We start from the raw sequence: 18,012 nt of genomic DNA, 5'->3' as shown, positions 1-18,012 counted from the left end.
TTAAGAACATACTGTAATATCAAACAGCAAATTCCAGCAATGCAAAACCGAAATTACTTTTGCATCAACCTAATAAAAACTGTAAACAGCTCAAAAGGAAAGTTTTCTTGACTCTGAAAAACAAAACGGAAAGTATGGGCAACATTTTAAGCAGAAAGTCATAAAAAGATTATTTCAGTCCTTTATTCAGTTTATGCAATTCCCGTTTTGCTCAACATTTACGAGTACATTAGTTTTTCAAGAGAGTGTTGGAAGTCCTTTCCTATTTTATTGGCATACTTTTCAAAGTTATCAGAGACCTGCATTTTAAGAGTACTCATCAGAGGCCGGGCATGTTGGCTTATACCTGTAATCCCAGCACTTTGGGAGGCTTAGGTGGGTGGATCACCTGAGGTCAGGAGTTCAAGACCAGCCTAGTCAACATGGTGAAACCCTGCCTCTACTAAAAATACAAAAATTAGCTGAGCGTGGTGGTGAGTGCCTATAGTCCCAGCTACTTGGGAGGCTAAGGCAGGAGAATCACTTGAACCCGGGAGGCAGAGGTTGCAGTGAGCTGAGATTGCACCACTGCACTCCAGCCTGGCGACAGACACTCCATCTCAAAAAAAAAAAAAAAAAAAAAAAAAAAAAAGTACTCATCAGAATCTTATAGTGGATTATAAACCATCTTTTGAAGAGGATCAAAACAAGACAATTGTCTGTGGATGACAAAATGTCTTTGGGCAGCAATAATCAAAGATGCAATTGTCAAGGAAATTTGGTTGCTTCTGTGGCATACAATAATTTAACATAATATAATTACTGATAACGGACACTAAGCCATATCAAAATTATAGATGTTTCCAGTATTTTTGAAACACATACCAATAATATATTTATACAAATACAACCCAAAGAAAGCCAAACACAATTTCATATTTAACAATGCTTCCTGTATGATTTTAATATACCAAATAAGCCAAATATGTCATTTTTTACTTTAGGAGACTGATATTTAAAAGATTAAGAAAAAGATATAATTTATAATTTTACTTTGGAAAGTTTGTCAAATATCAAAGGTTTAAAACATTTGATATTATAAAATAGAATCCTAGGTCATAATAAGTCATTTAGTCAAAATGATGAAGATTTTAAAAAGACAAAAACCTTTACCTGTTAATACAGGAGAACTTAGCTTTCCAAACCATCTCTTTTTTCCTGCCTCTTTTCTGTAGCTTAGGCAAACAAAAATCTTTCATTATCTTTTAATATTACATGAAAATCTTCTTCAAGAGAGAAAGCCAGATTTTACCTTTGTATTAGTGTACTATGAATGTTAAACCCAATTATTAGTAAAACTCTTAGATAAATTTGTCCAGTCTTAATCAGTTTGACCATAAGGTAAGATTCCTGTAAACCTTTTATAAACTGTTACAATTTTCTGTTAAATAAAATATTAATATTCTAAGAAAACCCTGTGGTGCTTTTATTTCATTTATTAATATTCATATATTAATATTCAATTTATGTAAAAACTGAATATTACCCCTTTAACTTTAGCCAAATTGTTTACACACAGAATTTCTTTTACAAGATTAGTCTTTCACAAACCTTTCACAACTTGCTCAAACCTTCAGCTTTATCGTATCTACCTTAAAACAATCCTTTAACCTTCTAAACCAGGCCAAAAAAAAAAAAAAAAATTCCCCATCCTCATGCCTTCTTATATTTTACCAAAAACTCATTATACTTTTAACACATCTTACGTGTAAAACTGTTTATTCAGTAGTCTCAGTTATGTATGTTACAGTATTAACTCTTAGCAACTTTTATTTTTGGTAAAAATCCTGGTGAGTATCAGGTGTGAAGCCTAGGACACCAGACAGAAGTACAGACAAGGTCTGATGCTTTTCAGCGTACCCAAGGGGCATGGCCAACTCCACAGGTCCCCAGGCCCCCAAGCCTTGTCTAGAATGTAATGACTCCAAAGCAGTCAAGTTGAACAATTTTCAAGTCAAAGAAGCAGTTTATGACCTTAAAGCATTTAATCCATTCAAAGTGGGATGGAATGACCTCTGACTAGGAGTTTCAATGTGTGGTCCCTGGGCAGGATGGAAGAGAGGACAGTCGCCCTGAGTGACAGAAAAGATAGGAAAGGGAAAAGGGTGCGAGAGAGAGAGAGAGAGAGAGAGAGAGAGAGAGAGAGAGAGAGAGAAGGGGAGGAGAGGCGAAGAGGCGAGGGGAGGGAAAACAGCATTGCCTGAATTGGGGCTGGGCAGGCGAGGAGCTCAGGGAGGCCAGGGGAAGACCCACCCAGTGCAGTGACACTGAATCAAAAGTTCAGGTGGCTGCTTGTCAGCCACAAAGGGATCTTGATCTCCAGCATCTTCATCAGCTCTTATTTTTCTCCTTTGAGAAGAAAAATCTCCCCATGTCCCGTGTACTTCTGTACATGACTAATTCTGTCACCCACAGCCAACAGCAAAGAGCATAAGGCAAGTTAATCCAAAGATTTTTAGGCCAGGTGCAGTGGCTCATGCCTGTAATCCCAGCACTTTGAGAGGTTGAGGCAGGCGGATCACGAGGTCAGGAGTTCGAGACCAGCATGGCCAACATGGTGAAACCCCGTCTCTCCTAAAAATACAAAAATTAGCCAGGCTTGGTGGTGCATGGCTGTAATCCCAGCTACTCAGGAGGCTGAGGCAGGAGAATTGCTTGAACCCGGGAGGCAGAGGTTGCAGTGAGGTGAGACTATGCCACTACACTCCAGCCTGGGCAACAAGAGTGAAACTCCGTCTCAAAAAACAAACAAAAAAAAGATTTTTAACTCCCTGTTTCTTAGGAGGGACTCTAACCCTGCTAAATTGGGCATTTCACCTGGGGATTGTCCCAAAGACCTTTAACCCCTTATTTCTTAGGAGGGATTCTAACCCTGCTAAGTTGGGCCTCTAACCCAATTCTGTTCTTCACTCTGGACAAATACCCTCCCACTTCCCCAAAGTTGGCCAGTGAGTGCCGCAGTCTATTCTTTTGGGCCAGGGGATCCTCCAGTGTCTTCCCTTGGTGGTTTGCCAGGAAGATGTTATGGAAATGGGTCCCAATCCAGACCCCAAGAGAGGGTTCTTGGATCTTGTTCAAGAAATAATTTAAGGCAAATTCGTAAAGTGAATGCAAGTTCATTAGAGGAGAAACAAAAGAAAAGCTACTCCATAGAGCAGCCCCAAGGGCTACTGGTTGGTTGTTTTTATGGTTATTTCTTGGTCATATGCTAAATAAGGGGTAGATTATTCATGAGTTTTTTGGGAAAGGGGTGGGGATTCCTGGAACTGGGGGTTCTTCTGCTTTTTAGACTGTATAGAGTAACTTCTGGACATAGCCATAGCATTTGTAAACTGTCATAGTGTTGGTGGGAGTATCTTTTAGCATGTTAATGCATTATAACTAGTTATAATGAGCAGTGAGGACAACCAGAGGTCACTTTCATCCCCATCTTGGATTTGGTGGGTTTTGACCGGCTTCTTTACTACATCCGGTTTTATCAGCAGGGTCTTTATTACCTGTATCTTGTGATACCACAGTCCTGCTGACTTCCTGTCTCATCCTGTGACTAAGAATGCCTAACCATCCTGGGAATGCAGCCCAGGAGGCCTGAGCCACCTTTTACCCAGCCTCTATTCAAGACGGAGTTGCTCTGGTTCTAATGCCTTTGACAATATTGCTGGATCATTTTAGAGTCTTAACATCCTAAATGGTAAACATAGGAAATACGGGACCTTTTTGACCATCAAAATTAAGGGATTCTAGCAAAGTGGAAAATGTTTTATCTCATGTGCATATTTACATAGCGGAGTAAGAAATAAAGATAAAATCCTAAGCCCTGTAACTGACTGAACAGACCTCCTCTTAGCCAAGGGGACCCAGAGTAACCTTGAAAACTGAGTTCGCAGTCATGATGGGATAGGAGGTCAGACATGCCTCTTATACTCTCTCCCTGGCTAACCACGATTAGGCTTTCTCACCTAAGGGCTAAGGAGAAAACAGCCCTTTCAAAAGACTCCACCGCTGATTTTAGCCAGCCACCTGACACTGCTTCTCCCTTTTGCAGTTTTCACACAACTGACCAGCATTTTTTCCCGTAAGAGACCACCAACCACGGAATGGTTCGGGCCAGTCCACACAGACTGCACAGCAAGGGTTTTCTGGTCTTCTTCACCTTTTGACATCACAGGGCAGGAGTCCACCCTTGGATCTTGCTAATGCTACCATTTTTTTGTACATGGGTTCCATGAAGGAGCATGAAGCTCCATTGCACGTGTGCACCTTTCTCCTTTCATAAATATTCATGACTCCTGGGACAGCTTATTGAAAATGTACATTTGGTCACCCTGCTTAGCATCAATTTCTGTTTCCTCTGCCCCTCCCTCAAAGTGTTTGTGTCTGTCTTCTGGCCTGAGGCTGTGCTTCCCAGCTTGTCAGAATGGCCACCCTACAGGCTGCAACCCTTCATGAGAAATAAAGCTCTCTTTTCCGAATTTATGAACCTCATCATTCTTCAGTTGACAGGAAGAAAAATATCTTTCCCTCACCCATCCTAGATTCATGGTTAAGACCCCTATAGCAAAAGACAGATTAATAAGAAAAAAGCCACTGGGCATAGTGGTATGCACCTGTAATTCCAGCTTCTTGGGAGGCAGGGGCTGGAGGATCAGTTGAGACCAAGAGTTCAAGACCAGCCTAGGCAACATAGTGAGACTCTATCTCAAATAATAATAATAAGAAGAAGAAGAACAAGAAGAAGAAGAAAGAAGGAAGAAGAAGGAGAAGAAGAAGATGATACAAATATAAGTTTTATGTGACATGGGAGCCTTCAGAAATGAAGACCCAAAGAAACAGAAACTTGGTGTATTTTCATGCTAGGCTTGATGAAGAGTGGACAGTTGTGTAGAAATATGACTGGACAAAGAGTGTGATGTAATGGCAGTAAACTGGGGGGAACTTAGCAAGTTCTGTTTGTTCAGATTCCTCTCTGTGTCCCTGCATCTTCAGAGATGAGGACGTTCTTTTTCTCTATGTGTAGGGTGGGCGTCTCTCACATGAGGATCTTATGTCCTGCTTCAGGAGAAAATGAGAAGATCTTTCCCAGGTTTTATGCCTGCCTCAGGGGAGAAGGGCAAGGGGAAGGTGAGAGTGATCCTTCTGTTTCTGCGGTTTTCTCAGATTCTTTCAGCTTCAAGTATCTAGTATGTCTCAGTGCCATATTTTGGGATATTTTGTCCTGAACCCCGTCACCTGTAATCATAAATGAAAGGAATTAGGCTTAGGAAAGGAAGGAAAAAAGAAAAATGAAAACGACTTAAGAAGTTAGCTCTCAGGCTCTGGGTCTGCTTCTGAGGAACCTGCATGTGTTTTCATAAGAAAATTTAAGAAATGGCAAAGCTGTCTGAGGAAAAAAAAAAAAAAAAAAGCTCACCTGTTGCCAAGAGCATTGAACTGCTTTGCACATGAAGAATAGAATGAAGTTGTGCCTCTGCGTGTGAGGAAAGATAGATAAAGAACTTTGGAAGGCCTAAAACAGTTTATGTCAAAATGCTAATCAAGTCACTCACCACTTATCATCTCTCTGGAATGCTGTGTGGTTCCATCTTAACTGAATTTAAAACAGAATATCTATCTTGTATGGTACCGTCTTTCATAATATGAAGCTTATGTTTTAAAATGTCTGAAAATCCTGTATTTTCATCCAGGACCTTTTTTATATGCTATTTCTGTTCCCTCTTCCCCTCCCTCAAAGTGTTTGTGTCTGGCTTCTGGCCTGAGGCTGTGCTTCCCAGCCTGTCAGAATGGCCACCCTTCGTGAGAAACAAAGGAAATGCAAATATAACAGGGCAGTATTCCTGATACTTTACAAACCATCTCATAAACTTGTTTTACTTGATTTTCAGGCATACTGCTTTTCTCGTAAGTTGGCAAGAGTTTTTGGATTTTTCTCCCCTCTCCTGTTGATGATTGTACAGCAAAAAACTAAGCAATGAAATAAAATGATTGAGCTTAAACTTTTTCCTTAAGGAGCTATTTCCTGAATCTTATACCCTCTCACTCTTATTTTTTTAATTAATCATTTTTCACTCATTTCACAATCACTTTTGAGTTCCTACTTTGTGCTTAGAACATAGAGGCCCCCAAAGTATTCCATGAAAATAACCTATTTCTGTGTATTGAATTGACGGGCAAATCTTCATCCTAAGGAATATCAACATATGTTATCAGGAAAGTTCATGAAAAGGACATTATCACATCACAATTTTCAAAACAATATGGGTCTTATTTTAGGAATGTTAGCTCAGTTTATAAGTTACACTTTTCTTACAAAATAATAGGCTTCTTGTATATGAATTCCTGTCATATTTTTAAGAAAATAGAGAAAGGGGCTCTCGCTGTGTTGGCCAGGCTAGTTTTGAACCCCTGGCCTCAAGCAGTCCTCCTGCTTTGACCTCCCAAAGTGCTGGGATTACAGGTATGAACCACTGCACCCAGCTGTGCTGTCATACTAATTGGGTACATGTAAGAGAATCCTGTAATATCTTGGATTTGTTGAACCTTTCATTGAATGGATAATATCAGCTTATAGGTTGTGTGCTATTCTAAATAAACCCTCAATATTCCTTCAGCTTCTCTACCTACTTTCAGCTGGGGTCAAACCCAAAGAAAGGTTCATGGCATCATTTTGTGAGTATGAATTTGGGGGAAGAGGTCAGAGGGTGTATTTTGTTGATCATTTGGATGTGATTTATTTTGGCATGCTATTTTTAATGCATTACAGATTTCCTGGCCAGCTTTTCCATAGCTTTTGGGTAACGTCACTTTTTATTGAACTGAATCTTAAGTGCAGGTGTTTTTGGATACCTCCTGCACTGATTCCATGGACCAGTCTGATGTCATTGTCCATTGCCTGTTCCTGAGAGCCCCTTGTAGCCACTTCCTGCTCCCACTTTTAGCCATGAGGATCGTAGTTGTTTGTTTCCAGCCCATAGAATGGCATGCTGGTGTTTCCCGTCAGCTGTGCCGCTGTTTCCTGAGCTGTGTGCTGTTTGTCTTCTGCATCACTGCACCTCAAATGTCTGGCTTGCTGTGACTGCTGGCTACGGCTTTGCGATCAAGCAGCCAGTTGAAGGCTGCTTCAACTCCTGTGCACTCATGAGGCTGCTCCTGATATCTGGCATTTACTGTGCAGCCCCCATGTAGTGATTGCTGCCAGTACCTTCATCAGACCGTTGTCGAGTGCCAACTCCATGACGGGCACTAAAGCTTCCATGTTGAAAGGCACAGTGCTTGCTCTCGAGGAACGTGGCATCCAGTGGAACTATAGGGGGCAAGTGTGTGGCAGCAGTGGACATGTACCAGTTACGTGGGAGCATGGAGGAAAGAGAACCTGGGTCTCCCTGGCCTGTCAGAGAAGGGGGCAGTCGAGTTGAGGTGTGGAGGGTGAGTGGAAGTCGGCTGAGTGCAGGCCTCTGAGCAAAGGGTCAGTGCAACTACAAGTTGGGGCATGGCTTCTTTGGAGAACCGTCAGGTGTTGGCTGTGTGTCCTTCTTCCGCAGCTGGAAAAGTGGCTTCCTCGGGATACTTCCTGAATAGTGGTTTCGTTGCAAAGCTGTTCTTATACGTCTTTACTGAGCGTAAGGTAGTTGTAGCCAGTAGATAACAGGAAGAGCAAGGGGTAAAATCTCTGAACACTATTTTGAATCAGAAGTAGCGCATCTTCAGCGTCTCATACTTGTCTTTTGCACGTCCTTGTCCCCGTTTCTGCTAAAGCATTGATACTTTCAAGTTTGCCAAAAGCTCCTGCTGAGGCCCCCAAGCAGGGCTGTCCTGTCTCCCCACCCACTGCTTTTTTTTTTTTTTTCTCTCAGATCACCTCTCTTTCTGCTCATTTCCCCCTTCATCTACAGAGCAGTTAATCTTAGAGAAGCTGTAAGGGAGAGGTAAGCCTGATAAACTAATTCATGTTAAGCTTTGAAGGTTAGTTTTCTCAGAGCCCCCCAAATTTAGTACTCTTCATACTGAAAAGGGACATATTAAAACATATAATCTCTAATTGGTGAAATCTCAGGAAAGGTGACAAAATTCAGATGACTCAGCATGCTGCCCCCACACTGTCAGCACCCCTGCTCGGACCCTCCTCATGCAGCATCTTCCTCAGCTTGTGGACTCAGGAACTTCTCCAGGTCCATCTTCCGTCATCCCTGTGGGCTGCAACACCAGCCTGCCTGGCAGGGGCAGAATCTGCCTCTCATCCCCATCTCGTTAGCTGGCAGTGAAGGACTCCTGGTGGAAGGAGGGAGGGGACCAAGGCATCTTTTCATAATACTGATTTATTCATAAGTCACTTATTCATAAGCCTGCGACAGCTTATAATTGAAAGTGATACGTCCCCATTTCAAAAATATTTTCTGGAAATAATGAGGTTTCCAGCAGATAGGATCAGCTTTCAAGCATGCTGAGATTTGGCTGTCACTGAACCTTTTAGAGGCAGGATATTTCCAACTGGTGGCATGAGGACATTTATAACAAGAGGCCTTTGAACCCAAAAGCATGTTGAGCTTTGGATAAATATTTTGTATTGCAAGTATATGCAGTATTTTATTTGAAATATATGTAAATGTTGTGGGAAACAAAATTCACAGCTAGGTAAAGTGCTACTGAATTCATAATAGATTTTCGTTGTGACATACTTTCTCATAAATTGCCAAAAAAAGGACACCCATTCTTAAACTTGAAAAGGTTTGAGACTCGTCCTAGTTTAGAATTTTTGGACTACTTAATTTGAAATCAAGGCATTATGAGTGGAAACATCTCCAAAGGTGATTGTTTTGAACATTTTTAAGTGTTCTTCAGTGATATTCAAAATCCAAAGAACTCTAGCATCTGAATTCTAATTAATGTTGATAATCATTAATGGTAAATTTTAAACCCAATTTTAATTTCCTGGAGCTCCACTGGTAGACGGTGGGGAGCTGCAGGTATCAGTAGTCAGGTTCCCTCACCTTTGGACAGGAAGTTCTTGAAGTGGAGGTGGGATTGGCGAAGTCAGGATCTAGCTCTGGCGGTGGGATGGCTTGGGTCAAGGGGCAAGAGCCCTGCCCAGAAAGATTGAAAGTGATTCCTCGCTGTAGCTTAATTCCTTGAGCTTCAGAGGCCTTTCGGATTCTGTAGTGGCCTATGAAAATGCAAATGTCCTGGGGAAACACTAAACCTAAAAATACTGAATCTTGGCTCTGAAGAGTTGAAAGGATCTTCTCTTGTTAAAACTTTTCACAAGGCTTGGGTTTGGTCGACAGCTAGCTAAGTATAAAATGCTAGAAAAAAGGATAATGCAACCTAGCGAGGACAGGAAAATGAGCCTCAAGAGGGGAGGCCCAGCATTGCTGCAGGGTGCCAGAGGTGGCAAGGAGGGCTGACGGAAAGGGCAGCTGCCAGGACACCATGTCCACTGCACCTGCCACCCACATCCAGCCTGTTTCTGCATTGTGATATTTCAGTTCCCTTATTTTTTTTTTTTCCTTTTTTGAGATGAAGTCTCGCTCTATTGCCCAGGCTGGAGTGCAATGGCGTGGTCTCGGCTCACTGCAACCTCCGCCTCCTGGGTTCAAGCGATTCTCCTGTCTCAGCCTCCCGAGCAGCTGGGATTACAGGTGCCCGCCGCCACCCTTGGCTAATTTTTGTATTTTTAGTAGAGACAGGGTTTCACCATGTTGACTAGGCTGGTCTTGAACTGCTGACCTCGTGATCCACCTGCCTCAGCCTCCCAAAGTGCTGGGATCACAGGTATGAGCCACCGCGCCCGGCCTCGAGTTCCCTTTAAAAAGAAGAAAATCAGCTTTGTTTTTCTGATTGTAATGCTCAAATTAGAGACCCTCAGATCTTTGGAGTTAAACAAAATTGTAGGTGATATGATTTGCAACTGCATTTTATTTTCAGTCTGGCTTGTGAGAGAACAACTGAAGCTTGTGTATTTCTCCATTCTGGTAGTGAGGGGTTACTGCCAAAATTAGTCCACATTTGTCAAGTGGTTGCTTATTCTTGAATGAATAAGATAGAAAAATAATACATTTTTAATAATTAATGAAAACTTAAATTTTACATCTGAAGGATTTTTCTCTCATGATTAAAACAAATAACAAAACCCAGACCATAGATTTTAATATTATGTTGAATCACTATTCAACAGGGTTTTTTTTGTTTTTTAAATTAACATTGCCTTGTTTAGATGCGCTGATATATTAACTGCCTTTTTTTCCCTCTGTGTCAACCTTTCTTTATATGAGTGTAGTTTTTAGATATTTCTCAAGATTCTTTTGTAAGATCGCAGCCAATTTAAATCACTATTACCGTAGAAATGAGAATTGTCTTACTGAGAAAATTCCATCAACATAATTTATATACTGAAATCAAAATGTTGGAAACAAGGGGATGCTTTTGGTTTTTGTGTTCTTAAGAGTTTTCTGTTGGCAAAAAAATGTCCTTCCTTCCTTCCTTCCAAATGTTGTTATAAATGGGAAGAACTGTGTGTGTGTGTGTGTGCGTGTGTGTGTGTGTGTAAGCTTAGAGATTAAGAATAGCAAATGCTGACCTGAATCCTGGGTGTGATCTATTTTAACACATAGATTGTGTTGAACAGCCGTGAATCCATAGCAGGTAGAACTTTTTAAAACTTTTTTAATGTGTGATTATTTATGTTGAATAACAAACATCCCAGGTTATCAAGGTTGGGAAGTTTTTGGTTAATTCAAACCTTTTATCTGTTGATATTTACCAGTCTTTCAAAGATGACCAATTTTCAAAGCAGTTAGAATATACTATAAAATGTTTTAATAATTCAGAAATGTCTTAAAATCTTTGAATACCTTAGGTTATCATTGTGATTAGCTTTGTTATATTGATGGAGTCTGAGAGTTTTGATTCATAGAAATTTATGGTTAACATTGATTTTGCATCTCTGCAGCATTTGTCGCCATATTCTCTTTCTCACATCTCACTTTGCTTGTATGTATTTTTTCTTCTCTAAAATTTTTGTTTGCCAGAGTTTTGTCTATTAGCTTTGAATACAAATATAATTTTATATTGTTTATGGGAAAATTAAATGCAGATGGCTTGAAAACTTCTGTATGTTGTCTCTGAAAATGGAGAGGATGAGAACCCACTCTTGGTTATATCTGGAATTCAGGACAAAGCACAGATCTGGTCACAGGGGATATTGCCTCCTGCTGTGTGGAAGCCACCAAGCACAGGGACTGGTAATGGATTCCATAGAACACACAGAGATGCTAAGGAGGGAAGCCTGCCTTAAGGGGCTTACCCGTTATTGTCACCCATAAGGTTGACAACAGGCAATTCTTGTCTGTGATTATGCATTTTGGTTGCTGCTGGAGCTTTTCCGTTTTGGATAATGTCACAGATATTTTCAAGAGTTAAGGAGATAACATTTCTGTCATTTCGATGGATTGTACCAGCTGCTTCATCTGTGTTTCCCTTTGTATAAATATTTATACAAAGTCAAAATGTAAATGAAGTAATGCAGTGATTGCACAGATGTAGTTCATCTAGAGCAGTGGTTCTCAAGCAGCATCAGCATTACCTGGGGTTTGGTTAGAAATGCAATCTTCGGCCCAAATGGATTACTGAATCGGATTCTGGGCATGGGGTCCAGGAATCTCTGTTCACCAGTACTGGAGATGATTTTGATGCTGCCAAATGTGGAGAACCACTGGTTTTCTGTCTCTACAACCCTTTTGAATGGACTCTTTAATAAATAATTTTCACTCACAGACGCTGGCAGTTGGTTTATACTACTTTTTCTAAAGTCTTTTATGCAGCGTTTTAGAAAAGCCTTTGATTTTGAAAAGATTCCTGTAGTGATCTAAACTTCTTCCATTTTTCCCCTCAAATTGTTAATAAGGAGGTCAATTCCATAGTTAACATTCAGGAACATGTCAGATGTGGCTTAAAAATTCTAGAAATTGGGCTTTTGTCTAAATATCCATAACACAAAGCTTCTAGACTGAAGTTCTTTTTGGTCTTACCAAAAAAAAAAAAAAAAAAGAAAAGAAAAATCAACACTCTTGCTATTTCATGCGGCATTTTAACATACTGTTTCTGTAAAAAGCATCTTTGTCAACACATCACTGAATAGCATTTTCAAATGGCGTTGAACCATTCCTTCGAACTGTGACTCATCCGTGTAGGTATTTATTGATTTCCTACAGAAAGCAGCAGTCTTGGTGCTACCTGTACTCATTGCAGAGGCCACCACACCCTACCCTTAACCTCCTAGCCTGAGCCTATGAATTTGAACAAGGGTAGTAATTTATGATTAAGTGCATTTCTCACTGATCCATTTATCTTAAGCTTTCTGGTTCTTAACACTCTTCAATCAGTTAATTGGCCAGGAAAATGAATATAAAAATACCTTCAGGATTTTGTTAATAATTAAATCTTATTTTCTTGAAATGCCATTGTCTAACTCAAAAGGTCTTAAATTCCTTAATGCTAATCTGATATTCATATAATATTACTAAAAACAAACTAGGCTTTGGGATCACCGTTTCCTGCTCCAATCAGAAGTAAATAAAAATAGGTTCTTAGCTTTTAAGAACTGAAAGTGGGGTCAGGCGCGGTGGCTCACGCCAGCACTTTGGGAGGTCGAGGCAGGCGGATCACAAGGTCAGGAGTCTGAGACCAGCCTGACCAATATGGTGAAACCCCGTCTCTACTAAAAATACAAAAAGTAGTCAGGCGTGGTGGTACGCGCCTGTAATCCCAGCTACTCAGGAGTCTGAGGCAGGAGAACTGCTTGAACCCTGGAGACGGAGGTTGCAGCGAGCCAAAATCGCGCCATTGCACTCCAGCCTGGGCCACAGAGCAAGACTCCGACCCCCCCAAAAAAAAAAAAAAAATGGAGGTGACCTTCTGATCCATGTCAGCCAGCTCCACCCTCCTGCTGATGGGAAATCGGAGGCCTCCAGGGTGTGTGGTGAGAGGTGAGTGGTGTGCTGAGACCCGCCCGGCAGTCAGACCCTGGTCTGCTAAACTGCCTTGCCCCTCCCTTAAAAGCTATGGTACTGTGGAGCCTTCTGTCTTAACTATTTCTGGCAAGCCTCATGCACATCTTGTTCCTGCAGTGTTCATTTTGCTAATACTCTAGATAGTGGTCATTTCCTTCAGGTAATTGATAGGAATTTGAAAAGTGTTCCAGAATACTAGAATAGTGTTTCCTGCAGCATGGTTTTAGGAAACAGCACTTCCAGTAGCTGTTCCTAAGGACCTAATTTTGTGACCAGCTCAGTAGTTGCCATGAGTTCTTTGTTGTGTAAAAGTTACTTATTCTGACTGTTGGCAAAAAAACTGCCATTATTCAATAACTACCGTGTTTTGGGTAAGGATCACCTTTTCTTAGTTGAATGTAAAAGATAAAAGTATAGTACTTGATTAATGTGTGTAGGGGGTGTGCGTGTGTCTCTGTTGGAGCAAGGGTGAAGAAAAGCTCTGTAAAGTCATTTAACTTCCTTTGAAAACGTGTGTTAACTTTAGCACACACAGAACTGTTTTTCCAAATGCCAATTCTGAGGAATAACGTTCTGTAATACTTTAGAATACTCACAGAAATAATGTATGGTATAAAATAATTTTGTCTTTTGAAAACTAATTATTGATGAAGGCTGGATGTAAAACTTTTTAAAACTATAGGAACACAGGGCACAGAAGTTGATACTTTAAAAATTCATGTATAAAGAAAACCAGTGCCAGGAAAATACTTTTACAGGTGTTTTTTTAAATCCAGCCTGAGAAAATTTGTATTGCTTTGTTAAAGTAGGGGCAGGAGATTGGGAGGCTTTAAAAGTCGTTGTGTATACCTGATTTGAAAACTGAGGTAAGAAAACATGTAACTGTTACATGGTAACAGCACGGGAAAAGTGGTTTTTAAAACTGCAAGGAAATCTTGTGTATTTTGTCATTGTCTAACAAGTCCTCAGTTTCTGAACAAAATTTTTCTAAAATATATTTTTACTAAGCTCAGGGAACTGAAGTACCTTTGGAAACAGCAATTATTGAAAATATTTAAAAGGAAGCTGAAACTTGTTTCTGACAGACATCCATATTCTGGAGAAAATTGAGAGAGAAAAGGAAACAGTCTGTACAGATTATGTATCCCTTATCTGAAATACTCAGGACTAGAAGTGTTTCAGGTTTTGGATTTTTTCCGATTTTGGAATATTTGCAATATGCACTTACTGGTTGAGCATGGCTAAAACAAAAAACTGAAATCCTAGATGCTCCCATGAGCATTTCCTGTTAGAATCAGGTATGTGCTCAAAAAGCTTCAGATTTCAGCGCAGGGATATTCAACCTGTGTTATAATTAGTAGGTCCCAGCAAATACTGGCAAAGATGCAGAGAAACTAGCTGGCTCACCCAGTGATGATGGGGATGTAAAATGGAATAGCTACTCTGGAAAAGAGTTTGGCAGTTCCTTTCAAAACCGAAAAATGAACTTACCATATGACCCAGCAGTTGCACTCTTGGGCATTTTGTGAGAGAAATGACTTATTTTCATGTAGGAACTCATACACACATGTTCATGACAGCTTTATTCATAATAGCCAGAAGTTGGAAACAGCCATTCCGTGGGTGAATGGTTACACAAACTGTGGTACATCCATACCATGAAATTCTGCTCAGTAATAAAAGGGAACAGATTATTATGTGCTGTAGCTTGGAGAAACCCCAAGGCAGTTATGCTGAGTGAAAAAAGCAAGTCTCGGAAGGATATATAGTGCATGATTCCACTTACGTAACATATGAATTAACATAATTATAGATTTGGAGTCCAGCTGAGTGTTTGGGGAGGCACGGCATGGTTATAAAAGGTGTTGGAAGTAAATGCTTGGTGCTGCCAAATGACAATGGCACTGAGGCAAAAGTTTTCTCAGCAAGGCAATTTACTTCTATAGAAGGGTGCGTCTTGTGGATGGAACAATGGCGAGAGCATACCAGACAAGGAAGGGGAAGGGGTCTTATTCCTAATGCCGCTAGCTCCTACTGCTGTGTCTTTCCCCTATTGGCTAGGGTTGGATTGCACAGTCTAGGCTAATTCCGATTGGCTGTTTTAAAGAGAGCAAGTATATGAGCCAGAGTGGCAGGGTGAGTAATTTTGGTGGAAGGGACAGTTACAGAACAGGTGACTAAGGATGCCTAAGGACAGAACAGGTGACAGAGGCTAGGAGGGGGTTGTTTACTGAAACTAGGGGCAAGGAGAGTAAAGAACGAGGAAGTTAAACTTTAAAATGGAGAACAAAGAACAGGGAAGCTGAACATACTGACATATTGGTTCTTTGAAGAAGAACTCAGAACTTATTGTACTTCACAATTTTTCTCCCTCTTGAATTTTAAAGGAAGTTAACAGGCTAAACTTTGAAGAGGAATTTACCGTATCCTACAAAGGGAACCTGAGGGAGTCTTGTGGTGGTACTACGTTGATGTGGTGCTTACACAAGGCTATGCATGGAGCTGTATGCACATCTGCATGCACACACAGTGCACGTGTGACTGGTGAAATCTGAATAAGCTTTGTGGATTGTACCCATGTCAATTATTGGGTTTTGACCTTATACCAGAATTATGTAAGATGTTAGCATGGAGGGACATTCAGGATGTACATTTCTAGATAACATCCTGTGAACCTGTAATTATTTCAAAGTAAAAAGCTTTAAAAATTGAGTATTGCAATTTCATATAGTCATCCTAATGGGGGGAGAATCCCGTATACACCAAAATGTGCTGGTTGTACAGTCATCTATTTATGGGGACTACAAAGGGACTTTCACCCTATTATTTGTGGAATCAATAATTTTTTATGGCCCCAAATTTTCCTCAATGTACATAGTTCATGCATCAAAAATACCCTATTAAATAAATGCAGATAGACCAGGCACGGTATCTCATGCCTGTAATCCCAGCACTTTGGGAGACTGAGGTGGGCGGATCACCTGAGGTCAGGAGTTCAAGACCAGCCTGGCCAACATGGTGAAACCCTGTCTCCACTAGAAATACAAAAATGAGCCAGGTGCGATTGTGCACATTTGTAATCTCAGCTACTCAGGAGGCTGAGACACAAGAATCGCTTAAACACAGGAGGTGGAGGTTGCATTGAGCCAAGATCATGCCATTGCACTCCAGCCTGGGCAACACAGTGAGACTCTGTCTCAAAAGAAAAAAATGCAAATAATTAGAAGCATAAAAAAAGTTGGCTAGGCGCGATGGCTCGCACCTGTAATCCTAGCATTTTGGGAGGCTGAGGTGGGCAGATCAAAAGGTCAGGAGATCAAGACCATCCTGTCAAACATGGTGAAACCCTGTCTCTACTAAAAATACAAAAATTAGCTGAGTGTGGTGGCATGTGCTTGTAAGCCCAGCTACTCAGGAGGCCGAGGCATAAGAATGGCTTGAACCAGGGAGGTGGAGATTGCAGTGAGCCGAGATTGCACTCCAGCCTGGTGACAGAGTGAGACTCCATCTAAAAAAAAAACAACAAAACAAAACAAACCATAGGCCCCAATTTTTTAAATCTGTCACATTGACAGAATTTAATGTCTTCTAGTGGTTATGTAATTTGATAGACTGTTGGCAATTGTTTTTATCCAAAAACAGCTTGAAGAGATGTTTCATTTGTATTCAGAAAATTGTTTAGAGATTTACAGAGATTTCACAGTTCTCTCTTGATCATGTCACATGTATTTTAATATCACAAAACTCATATTCCCTAACTCAATATAAAAACACCTGAATTGTAAATATTGAAGTTGGTTTTTAAAATTTCTTGTTGGTCTTATTTATCTTCAATGAACAATGCTCTTAATCTTTAGTATAGAGATTACTAGAATTTTTCTCAGTTCATATTTAGTAAGTGTTACTGTTTCTCTTTTAACATTTTGAACTCTTAACAGAGAGGCTTATCCTAGTTTTCTGTACATGACTCCCAGAGGTTTGGGAGCCTTTTTCGGTCATTAACACCTCACTGTATTTTATTACCTATCTTGGTTAAAAGGCTTAGTTGTAGAATATGTTGGATTTGTTCCTGAAATGAACTTGGTTTTTTTTTTTTTTTTTTTTTTCATATATCTTGTGCCGCCCTTATGCCCCATTAAAACGTATAATTGAGAATTGATTATTCCATCTTCAGTGGTAATGGAATTTTTTGTTGTTTTGAGTAATTATCCATTTGAAATTGATAGTGGTAGCTAAAGTGGAAGTTGCAGTCAGATAAAACTTGAGCAATGTTTAGGAGTTGAAATAAAAAGACATAGGCCTGAGTGTTGATAATGGAGTTAAATGATTACTCCCGACTCGACGTAGAAAAACTACTGCATCTTGTTTTGATTTTTTTTTCTTTTAATCTGAAGTCCATTTGTTGAAGTTCTTTACATCTTTGTATTTGTCTGGCTTTCCCCAGTATAATAAATGGCACCTTAATGTGAGCAAGGGGTCATTTTTCCTTGTAGAAAATGTTCTGTAATTTAGATTTTTCAGTCCTCATTCTAAAATTCAGATGCTGTTAAACCTAGATTTGAAATTTTTCCTTCAAATATCCTCGCATCATTTCACTTCTGCCATCTTTGGTTGTTTTCTTGATGCAGGCCCAATTGATGATTTTACACACAGCACAATTAAGAACATCCTCATTCAGTCACGTCGCTGAGGGTAAATCTCTCTTAGCTGCTGGGCAGCAAAGTTATTTTTAAATGCCTGCTTTGTGCTTTTTCATAGTCATCCTGAATAGGGGCTGGTGTGGTGCAACTGTGCTCGGTCCTCGGTGAAGCTGGCTTAGTGCTCAGCCCCGAGATACAAAAAGGGCTCTGAAATGAAGCAGGGAGCTGACGGGGACAGCTGGGGATGTTTCAGATACCTAGTGAGGAACATGTTTTAAAACCTAAAACAGTGATTTTTTTTCTCCTATTTTTTTATAAGTCATTTTAAGGCC

General features: G+C 40.3%; 1 protein-coding gene across 5 annotated transcripts in view; it reads left to right on the top strand.

The window, feature by feature from the left end:
* Positions 1–18,012, top strand: part of DTNBP1 (dystrobrevin binding protein 1) — a 150,354-nt gene that overhangs the window by 115,145 nt on the left and 17,197 nt on the right. The window lies entirely within an intron of this gene.

Source organism: Theropithecus gelada, chromosome 4 (assembly GCF_003255815.1).
Source record: "Theropithecus gelada isolate Dixy chromosome 4, Tgel_1.0, whole genome shotgun sequence".
Taxonomy (NCBI): domain Eukaryota; kingdom Metazoa; phylum Chordata; class Mammalia; order Primates; family Cercopithecidae; genus Theropithecus; species Theropithecus gelada.
This window is presented reverse-complemented; position numbering and strand designations above follow the sequence as displayed.